The 19,532-nt window shown below is 48.0% G+C and overlaps 1 protein-coding gene across 3 annotated transcripts in view; it reads right to left on the bottom strand.

The window, feature by feature from the left end:
- MTM1 (myotubularin 1) overlaps positions 1-1,367 on the bottom strand; it is a 96,555-nt gene extending 95,188 nt beyond the window's left edge. For 2 of the 3 annotated variants that reach the window (XM_027053460.2, XM_027053463.2), the window contains exon 1: positions 1,285-1,367. The gene's annotated coding sequence lies outside the window, so the exon portion shown is untranslated. The remainder of the gene's footprint in view (positions 1-1,284) is intronic. The other variant, XM_053201818.1, reaches the window with a different exon arrangement.
- Between the last annotated feature and the right edge of the window lie 18,165 nt (positions 1,368-19,532).

Below are 19,532 nucleotides of genomic sequence, written 5' to 3'. Positions count from 1 at the left end.
AATCTCTCAAGGGTAGATCTGGTTTAGTGAAACAGCCAAAAGTCACTGGATCAAATCTGGTAATAAGAGATCATGCCCAAAACATATGTTGGATGAAAGCAAAGTGTGTCTATAAGGTAACAAGCCTGATTGTCTTATTTGGCTGGTAAACTCGTTTTGAAGGGAATTCAAAATGGTTTGAACTATAGCAAAATCACTGGCTCAGTCTCAAGATTCTAAGGTGGACACTCTACAAAAAACAAAACTAAGCTGTGATAAAAAGTACCCGGGTTAGACACCAAGATACTCCCTAGAGACCTGACTTGTGATATTAGCTTTGCCATTAGGTTGCCCCAAATCCTGGGTCACATTAAACAGCGTTACCCTCTCTGGGCCTCAGTTTCCCCATCCTAGAAACTAACTACTATGAACTTCAAGGTCCCAGTCAATTCTAACATTCCATGGTTCCATTCTTGTGAAGGTCTAGTATGTCTATTTAAAAGCTAGTCACAATTCACTCCACCCCATACTTCGTATGTGTCTATAAAGCCCATAATATAATCTTTGCAGCAGATTCATTTCATATTTGCCTAGGCAAAGACTAAAATTAGTTTTCACTTCCTGAGCGCAGCAAAAGACAGTTAAGGGAGGCAACCCGGCAAAGGGCGCTTGCTCGTGCCTGTGCATACTTCCGACTGCGTATCAGGGAACTAACCGTTCCTTCTCAGATCTTCTCTCAACTGTTGCAAAAGCAAATAAACCTCCCGTGCGTGACACAGAAACTCTGTTCGAGAGCGCCCACCGAGGCTTCCCGGACAGCACGGGCTGCGGCCGCTCCGCAGGACCCGCGGGGGATGCAGCGGGCACTCACCCGAGGCGGACGGCCAAGGCGAGGACCAGCCGAGGCGCGTCGCCGGGGAGGCAGGACGGCCGCCCAGCGCGCTCGCCGCCACAGGACGGGGAAGCAAAGTCCGGGGAGCGGCCGCGACGCCCCCAGGGTTTCCCCTCGGCCCCGATTCCCGTCCCGACCTTCGCCCGTCGCCAGCCCAGGACCTTGGGCGGGGAGAACGCGAGGAAGCCGGAGGCACCTGCCTGCGGCTCACCGGCCTTACTCAGCCCTGGCTGGCGGGGACAGCGAGGCGCTCGGGCGACACCCCCCCCCCCCGCCACCTACGCCCGCGGGTGCTGCGAGGATACGCGGGACCCGTCGGCCCGGGGAGTCCCAACTTCCTCCTCCCGCCCCCCTCCCCCCCAGGTCCCGCAGCACCCGGCTCGGAGCCAAGCCAGAAGCGAGCGCTCACCCACCTCGGGCTCCGGGCGCCACCGCCGTTGCCAGGCTGCTTCACTCCCGGGCCCCGCTCCGCCCCCTCCAGGGCCCGCCCCCTGCGGCCTCTCCGCCCCTGGCCACCGCCCGCCGCCCTCCTCCGTGCGTCGGTTGGCGGGTGTGCGTCACGTGACATGGCTGAGGCGGGTGGAAGGCGCCTGTAGAGCCTTGGGAGCCACTCTGAGAGGCGGGGCTCTTCACCCGGGAGGCTGCTGGGAAGCCCTCTTTGAAAGGTCCGGCGCTTGGAGGCATCTGGGAGTTGTAGTTCTAAATACGATGCCAGTGGGCAAGGCACAGATGCTAGGGGCCGCCCCAGTAAGGGAAGTTGGAGTAGCAGCCCGGCGGAGGCCGCTGGGAAGCGTAGTCCCAGGACTCCTCTGAGTCCCATTGTTTTTCTCCAATAAAGGGGAAATCCAGAGGGAAAACTCTAGATAAAACTTTAGCGGATGTCACTAAATTGAACTGATATTGGGTACATAGAGTTGGCTGCGTGAAGTTGAGATACTACAAGGGAAAAAAAAAAAAAAGAAATTTCACTGACTCTGGCCCAGAATCTGCAATTCACAAACCAAATGAACAGCTGAGGTGTGTACTTCATGCCGTGCCAGTATCTTTCCAAGAACTCTCTTGAGACTTAGTGAAAGGAAACATTTAAGGACAAAGTTCCTTCTGCTTTTTTAAGGTTAGGGACAGGCGACCATTAACACAGTAAAAAGAAAGGAAAAGAAAAAAAAAACAGAAGCAAGACAACTTCAGGAAAAGAATTCCGTGTGTCATCAAATAAACCAAACTTAATAGGACACATTGAAGAACAGGAGTAAAATTCCTCATGCTACATAATAATTACTAATATATAATATATATACATCAACACTTCATGTAAATGATGGTAAACAGGATCTCTTCAACATCTTTTTCCTATTATATTTGTTAGTACTCCAGCATCTAAACACAACTGTTTTACCTGATACTAGTGTGTGTATTTTCATATGTATCTATATACAGTCATAAGTCACTATGTACATTAAACGCACCACACACACACACACACACACACACACACACACACACACATTAACCCTACTGAAGAGTCCAGACTTCTTACATGAGTAACAAGTCCCTTCAGACTCAACCCACCTACTCTCCCAATGTGCCTCTTCTCTCTCCTCGCCCCAAATTCTGGTCTAGTCACAGAGAACTTCTTTCTATTCTCTGGATGCACCATGTTCTTTCCTCCTTCCAGCCCTTTACACTTGCTGTTTCTTTCTCCTGCATTGGCCAAACTCTTGGAAGGGCAGCAGAATAGCACTTGTTCCCGGGCCAGGAAGAATTAGCTCTCCCAGCGTCCTTTTCATCACGCTGATGTCATCATTTGCTTACATGTCAGCCTGCCAACTCCCCTCCCCAGACTGTGAACTTCTTTGAATCACATTCACTTTTGTACTGGGTTTCAAAAAGTGCTCAGTAAATGCTTCTTTATTGCATGCATTGCACGCCAGAGAGGCTGCCTGGTGGGTTACTGAATAATCTGAGTCTTGAAGCAGAGGGATCAGGGAAAACGCCATGGAGAGAGGGCAGCAGCTCGGTGCAAGACCTTGCATACAGTTGGCTGAAACCCTTTGTTCAACCAGGGGATGGGGTTTACAGAGCAAGAACACTCCTCCTCCTAAAGAGGTTAACCCAGCTCCAGCTCTGAAGGATACAGCCCAGGCAGAAAGGGCCAGTCAAGATCAGTCTCAGGCCTGTGGGATGTAGACAGTGACCCTTGCCTCACAGTGTAGGTGTGAGGATCAAGTGAAGGGGGGAGGGCACTTGGAAAACTGTAAACATGGAGCACTACTGGGGAGCAACCACCTCGTCTTGGGTGAGGTCACTGTATTCTTGAACCAGTCCTGCTGTCTCTCAGGCTGGAGCTGCATCTCATAGTTCAAAGTGTGTGTGTATCTGTGTGTGTGTTGGGGGTTCTTCAGGCTTCCCTGCATTTTACACACACACACACACACACACACACACACATACACACACCAAATGCAGAGAAGCCTGTCAGTAGACAGCTGGCTCTGAGACACTAGGGAGGGAGCAGCAATGCATATAACATTAAGGCTGATAACCTTCCTGGGTAGTACACGGTGCACCCATCTCCCCACCTAGGCCCTCCGGTGTTGGCTAGGGCACAGGCTGGAGGTGCCTCTTGTCCTCTGGGGCTTTATCCTGTTCTCTGAAGTTAGGGCAAATGGAGCATGCAGGCCCCAGGATGGGTCTATGTTGATCCCACTTCTACAGTCCTCAGTGGGAAGCAGGTCCGAGAAGGGAAAATTCCTGTTCCCTTAGTGTCCTCACACACGGGCCCAGTGCTGGTGCTCTGACCTCCCAGTCCCCACCCCTGCTGTAGGCTGGGAACTGCAACCACCTGGTTCTACCAGGTTCAAGCCCAGGGTGGAGGAGGGTGGAGGAAGGGAAGGGGCATTCTTATAGAAGGAGAAGGCTGTTGGCCTTGGGAAAGTTACTTCTGATCATTGGCGGCTTCCTCTGAAAAAAGGAATCAAATGCCAATTCTCACGGTTACTGTGTCCTAGCACAGTAAGAACAGAGGAGAATGTGCTGTCTAGAATGTCAAGGCAGCAGTGTCCCTAAGCTGCTGGGTTGTGGCTGATAGGAAGGGAGGTGGGAGAAGGCAGGAGCAAGCCCCTGGGCATTCCAGCTCCTTCCTTTGTTTGTTAGGTGTGTGACTTTGGGGCAGTACATGTCTTTCAACCTCAATTTCCTCATCTGGGAAATGGGGACATCAGTATCTACATTATAAGCTTATTGTAAGTGATTCTACCCACGGCCCCCTTACCTCTGCTCTTTATTTAAAAAGTAGCCATGGGCGCCTGGGTGGCTGAGTCGGTTAAGTGTCTGACTCTTGACTTCAGCTCAGATCATGATCTCACAGTTTCTGAGTTCCAGCCCCACATCAGGCTCTGCGCTGACAGTATGGAGCTTGCTTGGGATTCTGTCTCCTCTCCATCTGCCCCTCCCCGACTCATGTTTCTCTCTCTCTCTCTCTCTCTCTCTCTCTCTCTTTCAAAAATGAATAAACTTAAAAAAAAAGTAGCCTGAGCAAGGGCACCTGTGTGGCTCAGGCGGTTGAGTGTCCAACTCTTGATTTCAGCTCAGGTCATGATCTCAAGGTTGTGAGATCAAGCCCTGAGTCAGGCTCCGCACTGGACATGGAACCTGCTTAAGATTCTCTCTCCCTCTCCCTCTGCCCTTCCCCAGCTCAGGCTTTCTTTCTGAAAAAAAAAAAAAAAGCTATTATTAAAAAAGTAACCTGAGCAGAATGATGTAGCCACTTTGGAAAACAGTTTGGCAGTGATTTATAAAGGTAAATGTACATAAGACCCAGCAATACCATTCCTAGCTATTTATTCAAGAGATATGGCAACTTATGTTCACAAAAAAACCTGTATTCAAATCTTCATAGCAGCCTTTCACAATAATAGTCAAAAAGATAAACAACTCAAATTTCCATCAACTGATGAATGGCTAAACAGTGATGTGTGCATACAATGGAATACTACTCAGCAATTAAAAGGAAGAACCATTGATACATGCTACAACTTGAATGAATCTCAAAAATATTATGTTGAGTGAAATAAACAATACACAATACACTATATTTACACTACATTAGGAAAAGGCAAAAGTATAGTGATAGAGAGCAGGTTTGTGGTTGACTGGAACCAGAGGTGTGGGAAGGGGGCTGACTGTAAAGAGGCAAGAGGGAAGTTCTGGGGGTGATGAGAATGTTCTATACTTTGTGATGGTGATCACGTGACTGTATACAATTGCCCAAACTCATTAGACTCTAAACTTGAAATGAATGAATTTCACTGTGGAAAAGTTATACTTCTGTAATGCTGGGGTTTAGAGGGGCAGGGGCAGGAGGGTGAGTAGCCTCAGTTAAGTTTCCTGAGACTGCCCACAATTGTCTGTTTTTGTTTGGCTGGTTGGTTGTTTTCAAGAGCCCCAGGGTTTTGAATGGGAGAGGGTGGTGCAGCTTGCCCTCCACACACCAAGGGTGTGCTACAAGGCAAGAGATTGGCTCAGGCTAGGAAAAAGCCCCACCAGGAGAAGATGGTGGCCAAGCCCCATGGGGGCAGGACAGGGAGTGCTTACCTGGGAGCTGAGTCTGGACAGAGGGAACCTGACATCCGTAGACTCTAGAAACCAGAAGTTTTCCCCCCATCTTCTCTCTGGGAACTGCCAATGACCTATAAGCACACACACAGAGGGGCTCCATAACACCAAGGGGTCAAGCTGGACTCTGTTCATGTGCAGATGAGAGCTCTGTTGCTTCTTGCTGGTCTTTCCCTTATACTTTCTCATAGAACTCAGTGTTGAGTTTGGGGCCTCCTTGGAGAGGCCCCGCTGGTCAGCAGAGTCTATTTTCCCAGGTGCTGGGTGGAAGTTTGAGCCAAGTAATGGGACATGAAAACACTCACACACAAAGAGAAACACAATTTTTTTTTGGTCTCAGGGCCTCTTGGACATAGGGGCCAGACATGCAGAGATTATTGTTATGACATTACAATGTTTCCAAGGGCCAGTTTTGTTTGTCTCCCTCATCACTACACAAATGTAGGGTGTTTGGGGATGGCTTTGAGGTCTAGTCTACAAGCAGCATGGTGAGAAAATTGCTCCAGACCCCAGTCATATCACAAATCAAACCAAAGCCACACAAAAGAAAGATCAGCTCACAAGATGCCCACCCTTTGCCCCTAATAATGAGGGTTTTTAAAATCTCTATTTCTTACACTAAGAAATTTTTTTTGAGGAAGGAAGTCCTATGAGGAACTGTTTCATGATACATTCAAGTGTGTTTTACTCAAAATAGATGTTTAAAAAGAACTTTATCTTTGTCTTTGAGGGGGGCTGTCTGATTCATGCTGAGGTGAATAGTATGCTACTTCTCAAACACTGAAATATTCAGAGACCCAACATTAAACCTAGAAGAGAATATATGAGAAAACAAGAAATGAAAGAGAAAAAGACCTGAATGTCAGCAAACATTTGCTGAGCATGAACATTTTGTTATTCAGATTAATCAATCAAAAAGAATAAAATACTTAGGAATAAACTTAACCAAGGAGTTGAAAGATTTGTACACTGAAAACTACAAAACGTTGCTGAAAACAAAGACACAAATAAATTGAAAGACATCCATGTTCATTGATTCAAAGATTTAATATTGTTAACACATCAATACCACCCAAAGGGATCTAAATATTTAATACAATCTCTGTAAAAATCCCAATTCTGTTTCTTTTGCAGAAATAGAAAAATCCATCCTAAAATGTATATGGCATCTCAAGGGATCCCAAATAGCTGAAACAATCTTGAAGAAAAAGAAAAGCATTGGAGGCGTCACACTGCCTGATTTCAAAACAAATCACATAGCTATATAGTAAGCAAAATAGTGAGGTACTGGAATAAAAAGAATATACGGGGCGCCTGGGTGGCTCAGTTGGTTGAGCATCTGACTCTTGGTTTCAACTCAGGTCATGATCCCAGGGTCCGCACTGAATGTGGAGCCTGCTTGAGATTCTCTCTCTCTCTCTCTCTCTCTCTCTCTCTCTCTCTCTCTCTCTCTCTGTCTCTCAAATTAAAAAACAAAAAGAACATATATACCAATGGTATAAAATAGAGAACCCAGGAATACACCCTCACATACATGATCAAATGATTTCTGATAAGGGTACCAACACCATTCAATGGAGAAAGGACAATGTTTTCAATAAATGGCATTGGGAAAACTGTATATCTACAGACAAAAGAATGAAGTTAGATGCTTACCTGACACCATACACAAAAAATTAACTCAAAATGTATGACATCAAAAGCTCAGGTAACAAATGTAAAAATAGGTAATTAGACTACATCAAAATTAAAAACTTCTGTGCATCAAAGGACACAGAAACACAGTGAAAGGGCAACCTAGGGAGAAAATATTTGCAAATCACATATCTGATGAAGGATTAATATCCAGAATGTATAAAGAACTCCTACAACTCAATAACATAAACTCAAATAGACCAATTAAAAAAAACAGCAAAGAACTTAAATTGACATTTCCCCAAAGAAGACATACAAATGGCCAATAGTCACATGAAAAGGTGCTCAACACCACCAAGCATTAGGGAAGTGCAAATCCAAACTACAATGTGATATCCCCTCACACCCTTTAGGAAAAACAACCCCCCCAAAACCAGAAAATAACAAGTGTTGGTGAGGAGGTGGAGGAATTGCAACACTTGTGCACTGTTGGTAGGAATGTAAAGTGTGCAGCCACTGTCAAAAACAGTATGGTGACTCCTCAAAAAATTAAAGATAGAATTACTATATGACCCAGCAAGTCCACTTCTGGGTGTTGATCCGAAAGAATCGAAAGCAGGGTTGCAAAAAAGTTACCTGTACACCTATGTTCATAGCAGCATTGTTCACAATATCCAAAAGGTGGAAACAACCAAGTGTCTATCAATGGATGAATGGCCAAACAAAGTGTGGTCTATCCATACAATGGAATGCTATTCAGCCTTAGAAAGGAAGGAAGTTTTGACACATGCTACCACATGGATGAATCTTGAGGACACTATGCTCGGTAAAAGAGACCAGACACAAAAGGACAAGCATTGAATGATTCTACTTATATGAGGCACCTAGACTAGTCAAATACATGCAGACATAAGATAGTGGGTGCCAGGGGCTAGAGGGAAAGGGATGGGAACTTGTTTAATGGGGACAGATTTTTCAGTTTCTCAAGATGAAAAGAGTTCTGGAGATTGGTTGCACAACAATGTGAGGGCACCTAACACTAGTGAACTATACACTTAAAACTGGTTAAGATGGTAAATTTTGTTATGCGTATTTTATTACAATTGTTTCGAAAAGATTAAGCCTCCACAGTAGTCTGAACTAAGGGGGCCAAAAAACCTAGAGTCCGTAGTTCATCTTAGACGTGATTGTACCCCTCAAGGTCGGCCTCCACCTAGGACAGAAGGTCTTGTGTCCCACTTCTGGGGCCCCTGGGTGGCTCAGTCAGTTAAGTGTCAGACTCTGGCTCAGGTGATGACCTCGCAGTTGGTGAGTTCAAGCCCGGCATCGGGCTCTGTACTGATGGCTCAGAGCCTGGAACCTGCTTCAAATTCTGTGTCTCCCTCTCTCTCTGCCCCTCCCCTGTTCATGCTCTGTCTCTCAAAAATAAATAAATGTTAAAACAAAACAAAACAAAACAAAACAAAAGAAAACAAAACTTCCTGCAGGGAGCCAGAAGCAAGCAAGAGCCCAAGTCCCAGGCAGCTAGAAAAATGAGGGAAGCAAGAACAAGAGTCTTTTCCAAGATAAACACCACCACCTCTTCTTTGTGTCACCGCCAAATACTCACAGGAGTTGTTGGGGAGGGTCCTTTCCGGGATTGCGTCCCTAAACCCTTCTTATCCACTCTGAAGAAAGCATCAAGGAAAAGGCTGGGGTGTGCAGGGGAGGAGATGCCTTGGAATTTCCCTAGAACCTGCATCCTAAGGATCGCACCCATCAGAGGTGGGGAGCTGGGGGGAGTTCTTTCCCATGTGCCCCAGGGAGAGTCTGAGGAAGGTCCTCCCTTTCCACTTAGAGCACCCGGGGATCACTTCAACCAGTGGAAGGCATGTTCACCCACCCAAAGAAGCCTGTTAATCTTATGAGTTTTCCAGGGGTAGCTATTTGTGAGCGGGATGGAGCCTCAGCCCCTTCTCCAGCTCTTAATCCTTGCCTCTGTCAGGCCCCAAGAGAGTAAACTGTGTGATGTTTCTTCTAGCGTTTCTTCTAGTGGCAGTGCTTCTAGTGAGAGCGGCAGACAACTCACCTGTCCTTCCTCAGCGATGGGGCTCATGGGAGCAAAGCCCAAGTGCCTGGGAATGAGAGGGCTGGCAATTCTCAGACAGTTAATAGAGCTCCAGGAAAGCCTGGTCTCAGTGCTGCATGTGGCAACCTGCTTAGGCTAAGCTCCCCCTCTCGTTCCCCTCTCCCCTGCCCCCAACACAGAACATTACATGAGCTCTCTCTCTCTTTTAACAGCTTTATTGAGATAAAATAAAATTCACCCACGTAAAGTGTACAACTCAGTGATTTTTAGCATATTCACAGAGATGTTTAACCACCATCACGATCTAAATCTGGGACCGGGGCACCTGGGTGGCTCTGTCAGTTAAGCATCCGACTTCAGCTCAGGTGGTGGTTTCATGGTTCCTGAGTTAGAGGTCTGTACTGGGGCTCTGTGCTGATGGTGCAAAGCCTGCTTGGGATTCTCTCTCTCAAAATAAATAAATAAATAACTTTTAAAAAGTAAATCCGGGACATTTCATCACTCCCCAAAGAAATCCCACACCCATGAGCAGTCATTCCCTATTTCTACGTCCTGACTATCCTGGGGCAACTACCAACTTTCTCCCTATAGATTTGCCTATTCTGGGCATTTCATCTAAGTGAAATCCTACAATATGTGCATTTTGTGTCTGGCTTCTTCCACCTAGCATAATGTTTTCTTTTTTTTTTTTTTAATATTTCTTTTTTTTTTTTTTTTAAGAGAAAGAGTGCCAGCAGAGGAGAGGCAGAGAGAGAGGGAGTGGCGGACAGAGGATCCCCAGCAGGCTCTGTGCTGACAGCAGAGAGCTCGATGTGGGGCTTGAACCCACAAACTATGAGATCATGACCTAAGCCAAAGTTGGACACTCAACTGACTGAGCCACCCAGGCGCCCCTAGCATAATGTCTTCAAGGTTCATCCATGTTGTAACATGAATCAGTACTTCATTGTGTGTATATATACCTACCACATTTTGTTTATCCATGCATCCATTGATGGACTTTCGGGTTGTTTCCACGCTCTTATGAATGAATAACGCTTCTCTGAATCCTCATATACATGCATTTTCATTTTTCTTGGCTATACACCAGTAGAATTACGGGATCATATGGTAATGCTATGTTTGGCATTTGTTAGAACTGCCAGACCATTTCCCAAAGTGGCTGTACCATTTTATGTTCCCACCAGCAAGGTGTATCAAGCTGCCAATGACTCCATGTCCTCACCAACAGTTGTTACTTTTTCATTCTAGCCACCCTAGTGGGTGTGAAGTGGTGCCTCATTTTGATGGTTTTGATTTGCATTTCCTGATGACTAGTGATGGTGATCATGTTTTCATTAGGTCACTGGCCATTTGCATATTATCTTTGGTGAAATGTCCATTCAGATCTTTTGCCCATTAAAAAAAAATATTCTATTGTTGAGTTGTAAGAATTCTTAATATATTTCAGATTCAAGTCCACTGTAGATATATGATTTGCAAACATTTTCTCCCATTCTGTGGCTTGTATTTTTATTTTCTGGATGGTTTCTCTTGAAACACAAATGTTTTAAATTTTAATGAAGTCAAATTTACCTATTTTTTTTCTTTTCTTTCTTGTACTTTTGGTGCCATATTGAAGAAATAGTTGTCAAATCCAAGGCCATGAAGATTTACCACTATTTTCTTCTAAGAGTTTTATACTTTTAGCTCTTACATGGAGATCTGTGGTCCACTTTGAGATAAGTAAAAAAAAAATTTTAGCTGATTTATTTTTTGAGAGAGTGAGCAAGTGAGCAGGAAAGGGGCAGAGAGAGAGGGAGAGAGAGAATCCCAAGCAGGCTCTGCCCTGTCAGCGCAGAGCCCAATGCTGGGCTCGAACTCATGAACCGTGAGATCATGACCTGAGCTGAAATCAAGACTTGGACGCTTAATAGAGTAAGCCACCTAGTCACCCCAGTTTGAGTAATTTTTGTGTATGGTATGATGTATGGGTCCAACTTTATACTTTCACTTGTGGATATCCAGTACTATTTGTTGAAAGGGCTGTTCTTTTACACAAAATAGTCTTGGCACCCTTGTTGAAAATCAATGACCAGGGGCACCTAGGTGGCTCAGTTGATTAAGTGCCTGACTTCAGCTCAGGTCATGATCTCACGGTTTGTGAATTCAAGCCCCACATTGGGCTCTGAGTTCTCAGTGCAGAGCCCACTTTGGATCCTCTCTCTCTGTCCCTTTCTCTCCCTCTCTCTCTGTCCCTCTGTCACTTGCTCTCTCTTAAAATAAAATAAAAATTAAAAAAAATCAACGACCATATGTGTAAGCATTTATTTTGCGGCTCTCAATTCTATTCCACCAATTCATATGTCTATCTTAATGTCAGTAAGGCACTTCTTTCTTTTTCTTTTCTCTCTGGGTTTATTGGGAAGACCATCTTGGAAGGCCCCTAGTATATCCGGTGACTTCAAGTTCCCCAACCACTCTCATCCCATCTTGTTATCTGGTCCACACAGCAACCTTTGAAGACAAGTGAATAAAGTGATAATCCCACTCTTACAGATGAGGAAACCAAGGCTCAGAGAGGCTGCAGGTAGTTCAAGGTAACTGTGCTGGTAGCCAGCAGAGCTGGGAACAGAACCTCAATTTTCAACTATGAAGCTCCCTCCTGGACAGTCACCAGTGTGACTTTGGAGACACACTATTTGACCCTTTTAAATAAAGGCAGCTTCCAGTGCTTCTTTCTCTGCCCTGGCTAATTCATGAAGGTGTTGTGAGACCTGGTGTAGCTCATATAAATCAGAATTTTGTACAAATTCTCAGTGACTCAATACACATGTAGAGTTATTAGTCGTGCATTTCTATAACAGCTCTCACCTGAAATCACCTGGATCAGAGGTTGAAATGGGCCATTTCCCACATCTTCCCTCACCTTGCAGCCATTGTTGGACAGGAGATTACTGTAACTATATCATTTCTCTTTCCCAGTGGAACAGTCACTCTGAGAGAGGTCATTGTCTCAATTGTGTTTGTTGTCCAGAAAGCCCCCAATATCCTTCAAGGAGGGAAGCAAATGCAGTATTCTTTTTTGACTCATAGTATTGTATAGCAACTGAGTTAGGCTCTTAAATTAAGCATGCTCTTAATAAATAGGCATTGAACACCTCTGATGTTCTAAACACAGTACTAGGTGTTAACAGTGACACAGAGAGGATTAGGGTACCTAATCCCGACAACTTTAGAAGGGAGGATAAGCACTCAGAGAAACACCTAGATGCTCTTTTATTCAAGTTGTGTGCCAGGACACAGACACGGTCCCCACTGCCACAGGTTAGGAGCAAGTAATAGATTACTGCAGTGGATATGAACTCCCCCGAGTAGCTCATTACAACCCAGACTACAAACCATGAAGGGAGGAGAGTTCAGGACACTGAGAGCAGTGACCAGGGCACTGAGTCAGTCAGGATGTCAGGGAGGCTTCCCCGAGAAGGGCATGTTTGGGCTGACATGATATAGTAACAAGTATCGTGGTCTGGAAACGTATAAACTTCTCTGGGGACCCAGAGGACCAACTGATGAAATCTTGGCTGAGGTGATGTGTGTTTCACAGAAGCAGTGATTTTTGGAACAGGTTTTGAGCAAACGAGAGGGAGATCACTCGAAGCTGGAGTTGGCACAGAAGAATGCTACAGTGACCACAGAATACACAGTCCAAACTAGGATGCCTTTGAAAGAGGGCACTGTTCATTATTATGCTGGCACAACAAACACACGCTGGGACTGTCCCAGTAAACCCGGACGTGTGATTCCTCTTGGCCAAGGCACAGAGTAGTGGGAGTGTAGGATTGGAGGCGGCCGGACGGATCAGGATGGAAGGTGAGTGCATTCCTTTGCTAGGGCTGCCCTTACAATGTACAACACGCTGAACTGCTTAAGCAAGCAAAATGTATCATCTTCCAGTTCTGGAGGCCAGGAGTCTGAGATTAGGCTGTGGGCAGGGCCGTGCTCCCACTCAAAGTCCTAGGGAACGATCTGTTCTGCGCGTCTCTGCCAGCTTCTGGTAGCTCCTTGTGGCAGCATCACTCTGGTCTTCTTGGTGTCCTCCCCATGTGCCTCTGTCTCTGTGTTCAAATGTCCCCTCTTTCATGAGGACACCAGTCCTACTGGGTTAGGGCCCACCCTAATGACCTCATCTTAATGTGATCATCTGAGAAGACCCTATTTCCAAAGAAGGTCACATTCACAGGTACTGGGGGTTAGGACCTCAGCCTCTTTTGGGATGACACAATTCAACGCTTAACAGTGAGGCAGAAGATGGTGATAGCTGCAGAAGAATGCCACGTTAAAAGGTCTAGACTATCCCGAAGGTCATGGGGCATTACTACCAGTTGGGAAGCTGGCACACAGCATGATCTCTTTCAAAACAGTAATCCTGGCAGCCAAGCCCTTCAATTTAGTCCAATTAGACACGGACAATGCTTTTTTGGCTTTTTTTTTTCCCTCCTCACAGTTACAAAAATACCTGGTTTAGTATTGCACTTCTGTTTTGGAAATCAAAGAAAACAAAATATGCACCCTGAAAACAATGGGGCCCCTTTAATAGAAAGGGTATTTCCTCACTCTCCAATCATTTTCACCACCCAGCTTGCAAGACAACAATTGCACTCTCTACTAGAGTACACAGTGTAGGCTGACTCTTGGTAAATGCTTGTGGGGTGGAATAAAATGCTGTTGAATTTTCCCAAGCGAATTTCAGGCGTAGTCCTTGGTGATCTGTGTGATGTATCACTGGCACTCAAACATTACATTTGCCTTTGACTCCTGACCTACAACAGGGATTTCCACGTGGCTCTTGGTGCCCCCAGGAAGTACCCTGGGGACTGTCCAGAGGGTGGGCAGGGCAGACCAGAGGGGCTTAGCTCGGACTTTCATACTTGTGAGATTTGTGTCAAAAATGCCTCACACTCTTTTTGTAAGAAGTTGGGAAAACTTGGTACTTCGTGCCCCACAACCAGTTTCTCTTAGCCGAAGGGCTAGTCCATTTGGCCATTAAATGAATTTCATTACATTCATTCAGCCAACGAATATTTATTGAGCATGTACTATATACCTGGTACTCTTCTGGGGACTGGCATTTCAGCAGTGAGCAGGGTGTGTTTCTGTGGTTATCCCTTCAGAGGGGAATTTGATGACAACAGAAGCTACTTTGAAGCACATATTTCTTTTTTTAAATGTTTATTTATTTTTGAGGTGGGGGAAGGGGCAGAGGGGCAGGGGGACAGAGGACCCGAAGCAGGCTCTGTGCTGACAGCAGAGAGCCCGATGTGTGGCTTGAACCCATGAACTGTGAGATCATGACCTGAGCCAAAGTCAGATGCTCAACGGACTGAGCTGTCCAGACACCCCTGAAGCACATTTTTCTCAATCAATGATATCCTCCTAAATAATATCTAGTAAAGATCATTTCTGAAATGTCTACACTGCTGCAGAATTCAGTTAGGAGCATGTAGTGGGTTGAATAACGTCTCCCCCAAGTTCATGTCCACCCAGAACCTCAGAATGTGACCTTATTTGGAAATAGTTTTTGCAGGTGTAGTTAGTTAAGGATCTTGAGATGAAATCATCCTGGATTTAGGGTGGGCCCTACATCCAATGACCGATGTTCTCGTAAGAAGGGGAAAAGACACAAAGACACACAGAAGATGAGGCCATGTGAAGACAGAGGTGGAGATTGGAGCGATGAGGCCACAAGCCAAGGAATACCTGAGGCCACCAGAAGCTGGAAGAGCCAGGGGAGTTTCCACCTCTGGAAACTTCAGAGCCAGCACTACTCTGCCATCACCTTGAGTTTGGACTTCTAGCCTCTAGAACTGAGACATGAAGTTTCATGAAGTTCAAAAGAACATGAAGTTCTTTTGAGCCATTGTTCTGTCAGTTCTAGAAAGGCTTTCTTTCAAGTCTTCCCAGACGCTTTACTTAGCCTTCTCTCAGCAGAGGAGGGACAGGCCACAACAGTCTCCGCACGCATCATGATGAACTAGCACCAGCTGCTTTCTTGCTTCCTCTTCCTTCTCAGCTTCTCAGCAAAGGTTGGCCATGAGTGCTGGGGATCCCTCTGCTCTTGAATGACACTGGGAGAAGTGTCCACAAGAGTAGGGGAGCAAGTCTAGGTGGTTTCTGCTCCCCTCCCCTCCTTTCTCGAGGCAAAAACGTCTCACACACAACGTTTTCAGCAGCAGCTCCAGCCCTTCCGAGTACCCCAGCCCAACCACCTTGGGCTGGCCAACACGACCTTGGTAGAGGAACACAGACCTCTCCACTCTCCGCACCCCCCACGCCATCAGTTCTGCACCCTCAACCTCACGGTGGCCAACAGGCCAGTGGGAAGTGGGGCGCAATCAAGCCCATGCCAGGTAGGGCAGCTCTAAGTGGGGAGCCACTGTTGGGAAACCCCTTTTGAGAAATCTGCCTGGGTGACGTGTGCGGAGTGAAGAGCTGTAACCCTGTGAACAAAACGCCTCTAGCCCGACTCCCACTGCTTCCTGTCTGAGGGCCATTCATTTGCGTGCTTCTGACAAGAGTGTCCATTTCCTGAGCCCTGAACATATCTTATTTATGTTTATTATCTTACTTATTATCTTATTAAAATTTCACCACTGCCCTGAGAGGTTAGGAGGATTACTATGGCCATTCTAGAGATGAGGAAATGGAAGTTCAGAAAGGTGTGGGGGACCCTCCTCACGTCAGGTGGCTCTTGAACCCAAGGATGATCAACCCCAGAGCCAATGTGTCTGCCTTTGCCCCACTGCAACTCGCGCTTTCAGATGCGCTGTGTAGAGGGCAAGCTTCAGCAGCTGCCGTATCTCCCCCCTGCCTGTGTTCACTAGCTGCTTCATTTGTTTTTAACGTTCACCTCTAAGACCGATGGGCTGCTTCCCAAGGCCTCCAATTTCTATAGTGGATTTATGGGACCTAAAGAGAAGGCACTGATTGCCTCAACCATCCTTGGGGGTGTGCCTGCTTCAGGAGAGATCTGGACCTTTACAAGAATCTCCCCCAAATGCCCTGAGCTTGCGAAAAAGCAAACAAAATCACTGCTAGTTTGTAAATTTCTTCCTGTGTACCATGGTTAGCATTTTAATTTTAGGCCCAATTATGGGGGCTGTGTACACTTTGTGTGTTGGGCCTTGTGTGATCCATGGCCAGAGAACACCAGTGCCCACTGACCCCGTGCTCCCTTTCTCCATTTTCGGCGATTCTCCGGGTTTAGATGGCTGTCGGGCTGGGTATATGGTGGTCGTAGTTATGCTTTATCAGATGTCAGTTGGTACACCCTCAGTCGAGGAGCCCCAATACGGCAAAGGCACTGGCAACTGTCTTTTAGACGTGGAGTCTCAGTTTGCAACACAAGTGGCAAGGAGAGAGCTTACAGGAAAAGCCTGCCAGGTTTTTGGAAAGTAGCCTTGGAGAGAGAGGACTGGAAGGGACACAGGAACCAAGAGTAGGGCCCAAGGGCAGGGGCTTAGAGTGTTGAGAGGGACAGCCTCCTCAGATGCCACTGCAGTTCCTGGGGCCACACCTGCACTGCCCGGAGCCCTGAGTTTTGGCTGGCATGGAACCAGCTCACACTCCCCTCCCCTACTGCACCCAGAGCCTGCCCATCCCTTTTTCATTGTTCACCCCCAGGGGGAAGCAGCCAGCCAGCCAGTGTCTTCCCATGCAGGGAAAATAACAAATTCCACACTTGCAGTCCTCAGGACATTGTGCCTGATGTGGGGGTCTGGAGCCCCTTTCAGAAATCATCCTGGAAGCATCTAGGCCTCTTGCCCTTATTCCTTGGGTGGGACTCATCCTACTTCTTCTATTCCTTCCTTCCCCAGTTGGTGGCTGTCCCTCCTTTATTGCGCAGGGTTGAGCAAACAACTGGCTGGACACCAATCAACACTTGCTTCAGGGCTCCAGGACCCTGGGGAGACATTTTCATCTGAGGGAAGCACCAGACCAGACCGGGGACTCTAATCAATGCCTCCATTCTCAGACAAGGTCCTTTTGGGCCATTGCCACAGCTCTTTTCCCAAAGTTCCCAGATTTGCAAAATAAAAACACAGGTCATGCAGTTACATTTGAACTTCATGTACACCACGATTATTTTTGGTGTAAGTATATCCCATGCAATACTTAAAATATACTTATACCAAAATTGATAATTTTGCTTATTTATTATTTATTTATTTATTTTAGAAATAGAGCCCAAACAGGGAAGAGGAGCAGAGGGAGAGGGAGGGAGAGAGAGAGAGAGAGAGAGAGAGAGAGAGGAGAATCTTAAACCCCAACGTGGGGCTTCATCCCAGGATTCTGGGATCATGACCTGAGCCTAAATCAAGAGTCAGATGCTCAACTGCCTGAGTCACCCAGGCGCCCCTGCTTATGCATAATTCAGCTGTGACTGGAAGTCCTAGTGAATGTACCATCCCCCACCCCGTCCCGCATCCCACTGATCCACACCGCCCACGGTAGCAGCACCGGGCTGCAAGCCATGCTCTGGGAATAACCAGGGTATTCGTGAGCAAGCATGAACTTCCCCCCTTCTCAGTAAATGGCTCTGCTCTCGTTCTCTGCAGGAAGCAGGCCCATTCACACTGTCTTCTGTGTTCACAGTCACCTCAGGCACAGCACTTACTGGCTTCCAGTATAATTATGGGTTTGCACATCTTATTCTCCACTGGGGTTGGAGCTTCTTGAGGGCTGGTTAATCTTGCTCCTGTCCCTCCGCTCTCTCCCGTTCCTTGCGGTGCCCAGCAGAATTCAGGACTCAGGGCAGGGTGAGCTCAGTAATGGCTAAATGGTGAAACACCCGCCTGCATAAATGCCTCTGATCACAGCGGGGTGACTTGTGACAGGAAAGGCCTGGTGTGTCTTGCTTTATGTACTAGAATGGCTGGTCCCTAAGGGCAAGAGCTTACCTGATCACTCCCTACTCTGTCTTCAGGGCCTGGCATGGTGCCCAACACCCAGCAGGTGCTCAGTAAACACGTGTTACATGAATCAGCAGTTGTGCTCCTGGTGACGGAGGGCAGCCTCCACAAACATTTCCCAGATGTCTGGCCCCGTATCCCATGGAAGGAGTGAGCTGGGGTGGCGGTAACCGCCTCCCAGGGCTGAGAGGCAGAGGAGTCTGCAGGGCAGGGAGCAGTGCAGGACTGTGGGAGCAGGCTGCACGCGGGGCTGGGGGAAAGGACTGGGCCCACTCGGGAGGGAAGCAGGGCGTGGCCGAGCCCCAGGGATAGAGCCGGGCCGTGTGCCGCGGGAAAGGCCGGGCCCTGGGGAAACTTCCCGTCCTGGTCCCCGTCTGCCGCCCCGTGAGTGGGCAAGGGCACAAGGGATGGCTTCTCGGCCGAGCCTGCGGCCCAACCCTGGCGGAGGGGGGGGGAGGGGGGTTGGCTCTGGCCTGTTGTCGCCCGCTGGGCCGGGCACGTGACCCGCCAGGCCAACAACGGGGCGGCGGGGACTGAGGTCAAGGGCCCGGGGTGGCGCCGAGGCTCGCTGCCGCTGCCGAGGAGCCCGGGCCTTGGGGGGGCGGCTGCCAGCCCTCAAGGGCGGGAGAAGGGGCGCCCAGGCCTGGCCGCCTGGCAGGAGGCCCAGCCCGGGAGGGCCGCCGCGTGGGTGGGTCCGGCAGGGTAGCGACTGCCAGGAACCCCGGTGTGGGCTCCCCCTTGAACCAAAGCCGGAGGGAACGGGACACTCCCCCCGGTGGCGGCCGGCCAGAGCGGAAGGCGGCCCCTCAGACGTAGGCCTGCCTGGGGGACTCTGCGGTGGACACCTGCTACCCTCAAGCTGCCACCGGCCAAGGCCCCGCCTGCCTCCCTGCAGGGGGACTGCTGAAGCCCACCTCGCCAGGCGGCAGCTGCGAAGGACCCGTCTCACCCGCCTCACCTAGCCGGGCTCTGAAAGAGTGGCGAGAGAGGCACGCGCACCCTAGAGGACAGTGAGGGAGCCCCACCATGATGCCCTTGTCAGCGCAGCGAGGCCTGGATCTGTGACCCCACACCTAACACCTCACTCCTACTAGGTGCTCGGGAAGTGTTTGTTACTGAGGAAACAGATGAAGGGATGAATGAAGGAAAGGAGCCTGGCAATGACTGCTGAGGCTGAGGACCGGCCCCTTGGGGGATGCCTCCCCTCCATGGGTGTCTCCGTCTGTGGGGCTGTGGCCATTCTCCTGTGTAGTGTGTCTTTTAAAACAGGGCTGTGGAAGAGGAAGCTGTTGTTCTCTCCTGCCCAGGAGGGGTGAGCTAGAGCCAGGTAACCACAGTGCCCACTTGGAGAAGACATCGTAAGTCTGAGCCATGTGGGGAAACAAACCTCAGT

Source organism: Acinonyx jubatus, chromosome X, assembly GCF_027475565.1.
Source record: "Acinonyx jubatus isolate Ajub_Pintada_27869175 chromosome X, VMU_Ajub_asm_v1.0, whole genome shotgun sequence".
Taxonomy (NCBI): Eukaryota; Metazoa; Chordata; class Mammalia; order Carnivora; family Felidae; genus Acinonyx; species Acinonyx jubatus.
This window is presented reverse-complemented; position numbering and strand designations above follow the sequence as displayed.